The sequence below is a fragment of the Lepidochelys kempii genome, chromosome 8, assembly GCF_965140285.1.
Source record: "Lepidochelys kempii isolate rLepKem1 chromosome 8, rLepKem1.hap1, whole genome shotgun sequence".
NCBI lineage: Eukaryota > Metazoa > Chordata > Testudines > Cheloniidae > Lepidochelys > Lepidochelys kempii.
In genome coordinates, this window is record NC_136387.1 from 22,566,114 (window position 1) to 22,577,438 (window position 11,325).

At 47.0% G+C, this 11,325-nt stretch overlaps 1 pseudogene; it reads left to right on the forward strand.

The window, feature by feature from the left end:
* The first annotated feature begins 399 nt into the window (after positions 1-399).
* LOC140916438 (sulfate transporter-like) lies at positions 400-3,606 on the forward strand (annotated as a pseudogene).
* Positions 3,607-11,325: the final 7,719 nt, after the last annotated feature.

The window sequence follows — 11,325 nt, forward strand, 5'->3', positions numbered from 1 at the left end:
GGGTCCGGCAGACAGCAGCGTGCCATTAAAAATTGGCTCGTGTGCTGTGTTTGGCACGCGTGCCATAGGTTGCCGACCCCTGGTCTGTTGGATGTAAAATGCAACTATTTTGATGTGGTTGCATTTCAGATTGACTTTGCACTCATTTTGCACTGGTTTAAATGACTACACAAAGTGCAGTGGAAAATCAGGCCCATTATTCAGAATGAACAGATCAACCAGCTTCAGGGAAAGATGATTTTCTAACTGATTTGTGTCAAATTGTTGCCTTGCAACTTGCATTTCTCTTCTTGTGTGTTGTGCATGGCCCCTGAGTCCAGGCAGAGCATACTTATATATACTCCAAAATAAATACCTTAATGAGTATGCCTGCTGTCCTCTCTTAAGCTTCCTGGAGCAATGGAGACTGCCACAACACAGAAGTTTGAGCAGAGCATAGAAACACTGAGCTCCTCTGCACCACAAGATTCATCTTTTCATCACATACATATCAAATTAGAGGAGCATGAGCCCACAAGTCTTAGCACCAAGGAGCTCATCTTGAAGAAAGCCAAAGAAGCTTGCAAGTGGAATCGCCAAACTGTCATCACTTTCTTCCTCAAACTGCTCCCAGTGCTGGAGTGGCTTCCCCGATACAGAATCAAGGAACAGTTGCTTGGGGATGTCATCTCTGGATTACTGGTTAGGATAGTTGCCATCCCACAGTCAATCTCCTACTCCCCCTTATCAAGCCAGGACCCCATCTATGGACTCTACACCAACTTCTTCTGCTCCATCATCTACTTTGTCATGGCCACCTCGCGCCATAATGCTGTCGGGTCCTTTGGTGTCCTGTGCCTGATGATTGGGGAAACCGTGAACCGACGGCTTCGCCTAGCAGGGTATGGAGATGGTAATAGCGGCTCTGCATCGTTAATGAATTCCACATTGCCCAGCAACGGGACAGCCATCTGTGACAGAAGCTGCTATGCAATCACTGTGGCAATTTCCTAAACTTTCCTTGTTGGGCTTTACCAGGTATGGTTCTTTCATTATCATTCTATTCCTCACTGTGGTCTCCCCCACTTAGGAACTGGCCTGAACCAAACACCCCAAAACTTAGGATCTTTACAATCCAAGCCTTGATTCACAACTAAATTTCACAATTAATGACAGTGATACTTAGCGCTGATTGTTAGAAAGGTTCTAACCAAAATGCTTGAGCCAACCATCCTCATGCTTTGGGGGATTTAGAAACCCTGATCCAAATATTTTGAATTTTGGGACATCGGTTTATTTCTCTCCCATATCATGGACCAGATCCTTGTATCTGTTTGAGCTGTATTTGGGGCAGAAGCTAAGATGGGGGAGAAAGTGGGCTATAAGCCCTCTCTCCATGCCCAAGTCCTGGAGCTGGGTTGCCTCCTGGCATAAACTTGGAGCAGTTTTAGAGTTGCTCTGAATTACACGAGCAGTAACCCTGCTTCCTCCCACAAGGACCATTTTGCCAGCAGGGGATTGCTGGAGTGCAGTGTGCTCCAGCTATATCTGCTACTGCCCTTGGCCTGATATTGACATGTCCCCTTCACCAGGGTGGCCGAAAACAGTGAACGTAGAGTTGGCTACATTGAGTTTATTGCAACCTAAGGACTCCCGAGTGCTACCTTGGGCTACTTAATCAGTGCAGTTCTGCCAGAAGAGGGGCTGAGGGTCTGGCCCTACCCTTGGATTCCATGGTGTTTACTGATCACAGTCATTTGCCATCAGGAGATGGTGACAGAGGCTCTGGAGGCCTTTCTGGAGCCACTGGACACAGACAGGCCCTATAATCCTCTCTGGCTAGCTAGCTCTCAGCCTGATGTCAAATAACATTCTCTGTATTATAACAGTTTACTCTTGTGAAAGCCCAGTAGATAAAACAGCCAGTAGCTTTAGAGTGACAGCAAATTGAAACGTTGCCTCAGTCACTCTCTCTTGACTTTAAAACCAATGCTAAGGGTACAACTGGCTCTGTTTTCAGATCCTTCTAGGTGTTTTCTAGCTGGGCTTCATAGCTGTGTACCTGTCAGAACCCCTCCTGAGTAGCTTCGTGACCAGAGCCTTTCTGACCATCCTCACCTCTCAGATGAAGTATCTCCTTGGGTTGAAAATCCCTCGCCACGAGGGGGTGGGATCCCTCATCCTGACATGGATTGAGATCTTCCCGGTACATTCAGAAAACCAACATCTGTGACCTGGTCACCAGCCTGATTGCTTTGGCCGTCATTGTACCAGGCAAGGAGATCAATGTCCGGTACAAGGACAAGATGAAGGCCCCATTTCCTGTGGAGCTGCTGGTGGTCATTGCTGGCACTTTGCTCTCCTATTATTTTAAGTTTGAGAAGCAATACAAATCTGCCATTTGTGGGAGCATCCCCACTGGTTTCCAGAAACCCACCGTACCAGACCTGCACCTGTTTTCCAGTCTCACAGTTGATGCTGTGCCCGTGGCTATCATTGGCTTCGCTACGACAGTCTCCCTAGCAGAAATCTTTGCCAAAAAGCATGGCTAAACTGTCTGGGCTAACCAAGAGATGATTGCCATTGGCATGTGCAATTTGGTCCCCTCTTTCTTTCACTGCTTTGCCACTCTGCAGCCTTGGCCAAGACCCTGCTTAAGGAATCCACAGGATGTCACACCCAAATCTTGGGGCTGATCACCTCCGGGGTGCTGCTGCTGGTGCTGCTGTGGATTGCCCCTCTCTTCTACTCACTGCAGATCAGCATCCTGGGGTGATCACCATCGCCAGCCTTTGGGGAGGCTTGTGGAAGTTTGCTGACACACCAGCATGTGGCGACTCAGCAAGGTGGACACGGTGGTTTGGTGGGTCACCATGCTGGCCTCTTCACTGATCTTGACAGACATTGGACTCTTGGTGGGAGTCTGCTTCGCTCTCCTCTGCATCATCGTCCGCATCCAGAGGCCCAGGGCCACCCTTCTGGGCAAGGTCAGTGATACCGAAATTTATGAGGACCAGTTATAAGCAGCTCAGCAGTATAACCAATGTCAAGATCTTCAGGTTCAATTCCTCCCTTTACTACCCCAACAAGAGCTACTTCAGGAGCTCGCTCTACCAGAAAACTGGGGTGAATCCTGCCATGGTGGCTGCCAAACAACATAAGGCTCAATCCAAGACAAAAGCAAATTTGGGCAGCAGTGACAGCTGCTTCTCCTCCAGGTTTAGCTTCCTCAAGCCTTCAAAGAAAGGAGTCCAGAAGGACCCAACAGCAGCCGCCATTCCGCCAATAGATATGCACACCTTAGTCATTGACTGCGGGGCCATGCAGTTCTTGGACACCGTGGGCCTCAGTGTGCTGAAGGAGATGCGCCATGATTACAAGGAGATTGTCATCCAGGTCCTATTGGCCAATTGCAACCCTTCCATCCGTCACCTGCTCCAGGATGGGGGGTGGGAGAGTGAGACAGGAAATAGTGAGCTGGCCTTCCACAGTGTCCACGATGCTGTGCAGTTCGCGGAGAGTCAATACCAAGAGCAGCAGAAGGACAGTGAGGAGATAGGGGCTGCTTTCCTTGACAATGAGGTTCAGAACATCTCAGAGGACCCCAACATTGAGACAGCTCTATAAGCAGTTAGGGATGGGGGTTGTCTTGAAATTGGGATGGGCCTAGTTTGAGCCTCAGAACCCTTTTAAATCTTCATACACTCAGAGCGAGCAGAACATTCCAAGGGAACATTAGCAGCAAGACAGGGCTAGACTGAACATCTACATCGGCATAGCTACGTCTCTCAGGGGTGAGAACAATCCACGGCCCTGAGAGATGCAGTTTAGCCGACCTAACCCCTGGTGTAAACAGCGCTTCTGTCAACCTACTTACTGCCTCTCATGGAGGTAACCATGAGAGGCGGTAGGTAGGTTGGATGGAGGTGGATTACCTACAGCAATGGGAGAACGCCTCCCACCACTATAGCAAGTGTCTATGCTAAAGCCTGGAGAAACTGTCACTCTTTGGGGCTTGGGGACCCCAGCATGGACAGAAGCTTTTGAGCTGGAAAGGTCTGTAGTTGGTCCCCTCCTCCATCTCTCCAGCATCGAGGTCAGATTATCCCTAGTAAGCATCCAGGCATTTAATATCTCCAGCAAGGGCGACTCCACAACTTCCCTTGGCTGTTTGCTTGCAGGCCCAATCTGTTCTGCTGTTGAGCCTGAATGTTCTCAGCTGCAGCCTAAGCCCTTTCCCCTCCCTCTGCTTTTATTCTTCTTGGCTGATCCTATAGAATTTAGCATTTCTGGGGTTGAGAGATCACAGTAATCAGCAGTAGAATAGCACTGTATTGGTGTGGGAAGATGGGATGATATGATTGTGACGGGTTTCCCGGGATGCAGCCTGGAACTGGAGTATCTCTGAGCTTTCTGTCTCTCCAGCCTGGGTTTCCTTTCATACTGTGATGCTGTTGCTAAGCCACAAACCTCTGTCAGGTACTGTACTTACACAAACATTCACAGACAGGGACACACGCAGCTGAGTTACATGAATGCTTTTGCCAGCCACTTATGAACCAACAATAGAGAGGCTCTAGCCAATTATCCCAGCTCCCCAGCCTAGAACCCCCAGGCTGTACCATCTTGCCTTGGTCAGAAGCCTGACCAAAGTAAGTTTATTACCCAGTCCACCACCTCTGCAAAGGAAAGTGGATGTACACCAGCCCTGAGCAGATTTCCCAAGCATTTGAACCAAAGTGCACTGTTTTAGGTAAAATATAAAACAGATTTATTAACTACAGAAAGATAGATTTTAAGTGATTATAAGTAATAAGCATGCAGATTTTAAGTGATTATAAGTAATAAGCATGAGGTTACCTCAGAAATAAAAGTAAAATCGCAATCTGAGTTCTATAAATTAGACAGGATTTGAATCAAGCAGTGTCTCACTCTGGTAGTTGGTATAGTTCCTTAATACACAGGCTCCTTTCCAGCCTGGGACCACCTCCCCACTTAAGTCTTTTTCCTCCAGATGTGCTTCCAGGTGTTTATTTGTGTGTGGGGGGGAGGGAGGAGTGAGGCCAGGGGATGATGTCACTTCCTGCCTTTTATAGCTTCTTCCAGCTTGCTGGAAAGAGCCTTTGCTATGACGTGGGTCAAGCAGTCTCCATTGTCTATGTGCTATCACTGAGAAGTCTTGATTGTACGTGGTTCCTGGGATAGTCCTTGGGTGTGTGGATTTCTTTAATGGGCCATCTGCACATCTGGCTCCTCCATTGTTGCACTTGAAAGGCTGGTTGTGGGTGTTCCCAACCTTGCAACATATTTCAGTAACACACACATAGCAAAACTTCATAACTTCCCATACAATGATAGCATATAAAATCCAAGAGGATATTAATGTTCAACAGGTCAAGACTTTTAAAATGATACCCCACAAGGCATACTTTGTACAAAACATATCATAATTATATGACGGAGGTGAGTATGTGGTTCCGGGTACTGTTTTGGGGAACAACGGGCCCCAGTGGGGGAGCCTGGTCTAGTGGATCTGAATGGTGGATCTGAATGAAACCTCATGCTTCAGGGGTACAGTGATCAGGATGAGACCTAATGTCAGACCCACATCTTCCTATTGCATCTCCTTGGCCACCATCAGAGACAGGATACTGGATAGGATGGCCCTTGGGTCTGATCCAGTCTGGCAATTCTGATACTCCTGTCTCATAATGAGGGACGTTTGAAAAGAGCCAGTAAACTGATCAGTGTAATGCGCAAAATGACATAGAAATCCTGTTATTGATAAGGATCCTATTTATTTATAATGTCTCTGCTAAGTGCCTCCTCTGTTCTTTCCCTCTTTGGTCATCTCCTTTGAAAAAATAAAATAAAATACATCCTCACCTCACTCTGCCTGGGTATTTTATTCTGTGGTCCTGGTTCATGATTAACATTAACAGCACGCTGGTCACCAGAGGGCATAAGCGCATTACAAGTAGAGAGCCATGAGAATTGTGCTTCTCTCTCATCAGCTGCAATCTGTCATGCGGGATCTTGCTAGAGTGACACTTTATTAATTACAGGTTTCAGAGTAACAGCCGTGTTAGTCTGTATTCGCAAAAAGAAAAGGAGTACTTGTGGCACCTTAGAGACTAACCAATTTATTTGAGCATAAGCTTTCGTGAGCTACAGCTCACTTCATTGGATGCATACCGTGGAAACTGCAGCAGACTTTATATATACACAGAGAATATGAAACAATACCTCCTCCCACCCCACTGTCCTGCTGGTAATAGCTTATCTAAAGTGATCATCAGGTTGGGCCATTTCCAGCACAAATCCAGGTTTTCTCACCCTCCACCCCCCCACACAAATTCACTCTCCTGCTGGTGATAGCCCATCCAAAGTGACAACTCTTTACACAATGTGCATGACAATCAAGTTGGGCTATTTCCTGCACAAATCCAGGTTTTCTCACATCCCCCCCACCTCCATACACACACAAACTCACTCTCCTGCTAACTTAGAGAGTGGTCAGTTTGGATGAGCTATTACCAGCAGGAGAGTGAGTTTGTGTGTGTATGGGGGTGGGGGAATGTGAGAAAACCTGGATTTGTGCAGGAAATAGCCCAACTTGATTGTCATGCACATTGTGTAAAGAGTCGTCACTTTGGATGGGCTATCACCAGCAGGAGAGTGAATTTGTGTGGGGGGGTGGAGGGTGAGAAAACCTGGATTTGTGCTGGAAATGGCCCACCTGATGATCACTTTAGATAAGCTATTACCAGCAGGACAGTGGGGTGGGAGGAGGTATTGTTTCATATTCTCTGTGTATATATAAAGTCTGCTGCAGTTTCCACGGTATGCATCCGATGAAGTGAGCTGTAGCTCACGAAAACTTATGCTCAAATAAATTGGTTAGTCTCTAAGGTGCCACAAGTACTCCTTTACTTTATTAATTGCGTTAATTGCATTCACTTCTTGAGTTAAATTTGCAAATAATTTATTTCCTTTTATTATCATGGGAGGAAATAAAGGATTTTTGATTTGGTGGGGGTGTTTTGCTTTGCTAGAGTAAGACCCTTTAATGTATTAAAGAAACAAATACTTAGTGAGTTTAAAGTACTGAAAAATGGGGACATTTCCCACCAGACAGGACATAGTTTGTTTAGGCACCTTGAAATGTAGGATCTCTCATAAGGAATGAATTTTATGCTGGGATAAACTTGAAAAGAATTTTACGAACACAGTATAACGTTTCTTGAGTTTAGAACCCAGAGGCAGAATAGAAACATCGCTGCTGCTTTATTAACAGGCTACATTCAGCTAGAGGAGCAGGGGAGCAGGAATCTTCTCCAAGCAGCAAACATTTCAGCCAAGCTCCCCAGCTGGATACTGACTGATACAACACTCAGTCAATGAAACACAAGACAGAGGCACGACAACATCAGAAGATGTCATTGGCTAATCAGGACATTGTTCCTTAGCAACATCAGAGATCTGATTAGCCCTTTTGTTAGCTGATTTATATTTGTACAGATTTTTATATTGTGACTTCACTGCCAGGGTAAGCAAAAGGGGGAGATGGGCCTTGCCCAAAATCATAGATCTAACCGCCCCCACCTCATACACTTAGTTGATGTTCAGATTTGGGTCAAAACTGGGCCCAATTCTAATCATAATTAGCAAGAATAGCATGGGAAATTATTACATTTCCAGATGGATACGTTCAGCACAATCCTTGCAAATGCTGTACCCACCGGGCCTGGATCCAACTCCTAGTGAAGTCAAATGGGGGTGTTTTTTTTACTGACATCAATGGCAGTTGGATAGGGCCCAATGTGAGGAGGATCTGAAGGGCCAAATCCAGTTGGAGACCCTTTAAATGACCCACCATTAATTCAACAGAGTCCCTCCCCTGCGGCAGCATTTCATGGATACAAAACCTTCCCTAGGGATGGTTCTCAGAGAGCAATCGCTTCACTCACCACCTCAGCGGGGAGGGCACAGAGCAAGGCACAGTAGCGTGGCATTAGGGGGATGGAAATTCTGGTCAGGGACAAACCTCCATGCTTTTATGAGAAATGTCTGGAGATCCTCAGTGTCCCCGTGGATCCACCTGCACCCCGAGTATCAGTAGGGGACTTGGCTACAACAGGGAATATTTTGTGTAATAGCTTATATAATGTTAAGAGGCTAGAAAGGAAAGAGGGCCCCTCCCACCTCAAACACTCCCTCCCCTTCCCTCCTCTTGCTGGGTGTGCAGCTAGAGGGAGTGTGTCTGCATGAACTCAGTACTACATTCCTCCTGAGCACCTGTGAGGTCAGGTTGTTTGCCTTCAGTTACCTCCTTTGTTTCTCCTGCCCTTGTCTAGGGTTACCTAGTTGCCAGAGGGCTGAGGAGACATTTCCTGGTGAAACCTGCCCAAAGAAAGCAGGCAGATCTGGAGAACAGCATAGGGGATGGGGTTAGTGGTCCCTGCATAGATTCAGCTCCCCCACATCCTGGAGCATCTGTTATTGGGTGATGATGATAGGAACATGTATAGGATTGAATTTAAGAAGGACAGACTGGTCTAAACAACAAATCAGAGGAAAGGCCCCAGCTCCTGCCAGGGTCTGCAGAAAATCCCTGCCTCCCACCCAGGTCCATGGAAACGCCCCGTCTCCTTAGTGAACACTAGAGGATTGTGCAGTAATTCTGAGCTAGTTGAGAGAAGAATTTCCTTCTGGGTTCTCAAATAGGACAACAAGACCAGTACAGATGTATTAGTCATGATGAAGGCACAGCTATGGGCAAAATCCCCTTCAAGGATGTTGCCATTCACTGAAGTTCCACAAAAAATGGGTCTTAAAGAGAAACACACAACCCAAAATGTCCTTGGCTCACAGTCAATGAGCTCTGAATGTATCAGGGAAAGAAACAAAATTCCAAAGGTACTAACCAGCCAAGAACTGCCTCCTGAAAGTCAGATAAAAAGGTAGGGTTATGCACGGAGTGTACTAGTTCCTTTCACCACTTTAGACAATCTGTCAAAATGAGAGATAAGAGGAGGTAGGCTGTCAGGGGTTGGACCAGCTGCTGATGGGCTTTTCAGAGGTCAAAGGTTGGTTTGTTCATTCTTGGTACAAGTTGTGTTGTTTATTCCCTCTTTCACAGCACGGAGTGACGGGTCATACAGGACAGTCCATTGTACTAGCTGTAAAGTGCCACACACAGCCCGGGGTGGCTTTAGTCACAGGCTGACACACAGAGTGAAAGTGAGGGAGAAAATGACAGACTAAAATAAAAATAGCAGATAAGGACAGTGTGTGGGGTGTGTGGAGGTGTATTTAATAGAGTGGCGTGGTCCTGTCTCTCTTCCCAACACACTAATCTATCCCCTTGGTCAGTTCCTTGACAGCAACCAAAGCCAAACAACAAAACCCCAGACTGCCAAGTTGATTCCCTTCCTTTAAATAAACAAAAGCAATAGCTAGAAACCTGAGTTTGCTCAATTGCTAGATCTTGTTTATACTGTAAGTGTTGCTTAGGGCTTGCCACTTCTTCGGGAAACAAATGCCTTCAAGCTTCAGCTGCTGAGGCCTGTCATCATACACATGAGGAGAGACAAAGCCCTTCATGGATGACGATACAAAGTGATTGGCAGGTACCTACCACAAGGAGCAGCAGGAAAAGAAGTCAGAGGCTCCTAGGGAGCTGACCTTCCCTGCATGGTGAAGATCTTAATCAGGAGCACTTGTACCATAACTAAGGCTAAGACTTTGTCATTTTTAATAAAAATCATGGACAGGTCACAGGCAATAAACAAAAATTCAAGGAAGCCGTGATCTGTCCGTGACTTTTGCTGCTGCCGCTCCGTGGTTTCCCCCATCACTGTGGTGGCTGGGAGCTGTGGGGTTCCCTCTCTGCTCAGGGCAGCTGGAAGCTTTAGGGGGGACCCTCTGCCCACAGCAGCTGAGAGCTGCAGGGTGGCCATGTTTCTCAAAGAGAAAATGGGACACCCCCAGCTGCTTGCCCAAGACGTCCCCCTCCCCTCTCCCCCCACCGCCAGGCACAAAGCTGTCGCCCATCCCTGGAACTCTGAGGAGGGCCCCCTCAGGCATCTGTCACCTGTCACTGGAACCTTGCAGGGGGCCACCTGTCTCTGCTGTCGCCTGTCGCTGGAACCCTGCCAGGGCCCCACTGGCTGCGAGCTGGAATCCCGAGCTGGAATTCCGCAGCTCCAGGGGCTGAAGCAGAGAATGTCATGGAGGTCTCTGGAAGTCACAGATTCTGTGAATTCCATGACCTCTGTGACATAAATGTAGCCTTACCCATAACCAACACAAACCACAGCTTGTCTGGGTTCCTCAGGTGTGAATAGCATCATGCTGCTTTTCAAATATATGCCCTTTTCAGATACCATGGGGTGGATCTGGGCAATAGCACCAGAATCCTGGGTACCCATCTTTCCTCAGAGCAAGGAAAGTATGTGGCCCTCCAGTATGACACCAACAAATGCTGCGGAGTATGCGTACACTTTTAAGTAGACCAGAGGATGGCCCAGCATCTTGCTCTCCTCGGCACAAAGAGAAGGGAGTGTTCTGTTCACATGGTGTCTGGGAGACGTGAGGGTCAAAGAGCACAGAGGGCTAACGTAAATCCAGAATAAGACAAGGGACAGCTGGGAGGCTGTAGTGAAACCCTCCTTCTTATCTGTACCACAGCGGTGAGCAGCATCCTGGGTAAACTGCTTTCCTGCCTTGGGAAAGAAGACACAGGTCTAGCAGCTGGTGCTTAGTTTTGGGAGAGCTAAGATGCTCCTGATGGTCTATAAAATCATGACTGGTGTGGAGAAAGTAAATAAGGAAGTGTTATTTACTCCTTCTCATAACACAAGAACTTGGGGTCACCCAATGAAATTAATAGGCAGCAGATTTAAAATAAACAAAAGCAAGTATTTCTTCACACAATGCACAGTCAACCTGTGGAACTCCTTGCCAGAGGATGATGTGAAGGCCCAGACTATAACAGGGTTCAAAAAAGAACTAGATAAATTCATGGAGGATAGGTCCATCAATGGCTATTAGCCAGGATGGGCATGGATGGTGTCCCTAGCCTCTGTTTGCCAGAAGTTGGGAATGGGCGACAGGGGATGGATTACTTGATGATGACTTAAAAAGAAAAGGAGTACTTGAGGCACCTTAGAGACTAATGACCTGTTCTGTTCATTCCCTCTGGAGCACCTGGCATTTGCCACTGTCAGAAGACAGGATACTGGGCTAGATGGACCTTTGGTCTGTTCCAATATGGCAGTACTTATGTTCTTATGATACATGCTGTGAGGCCTGATATTGTCAGGAACCATGATAGTTTTCCTT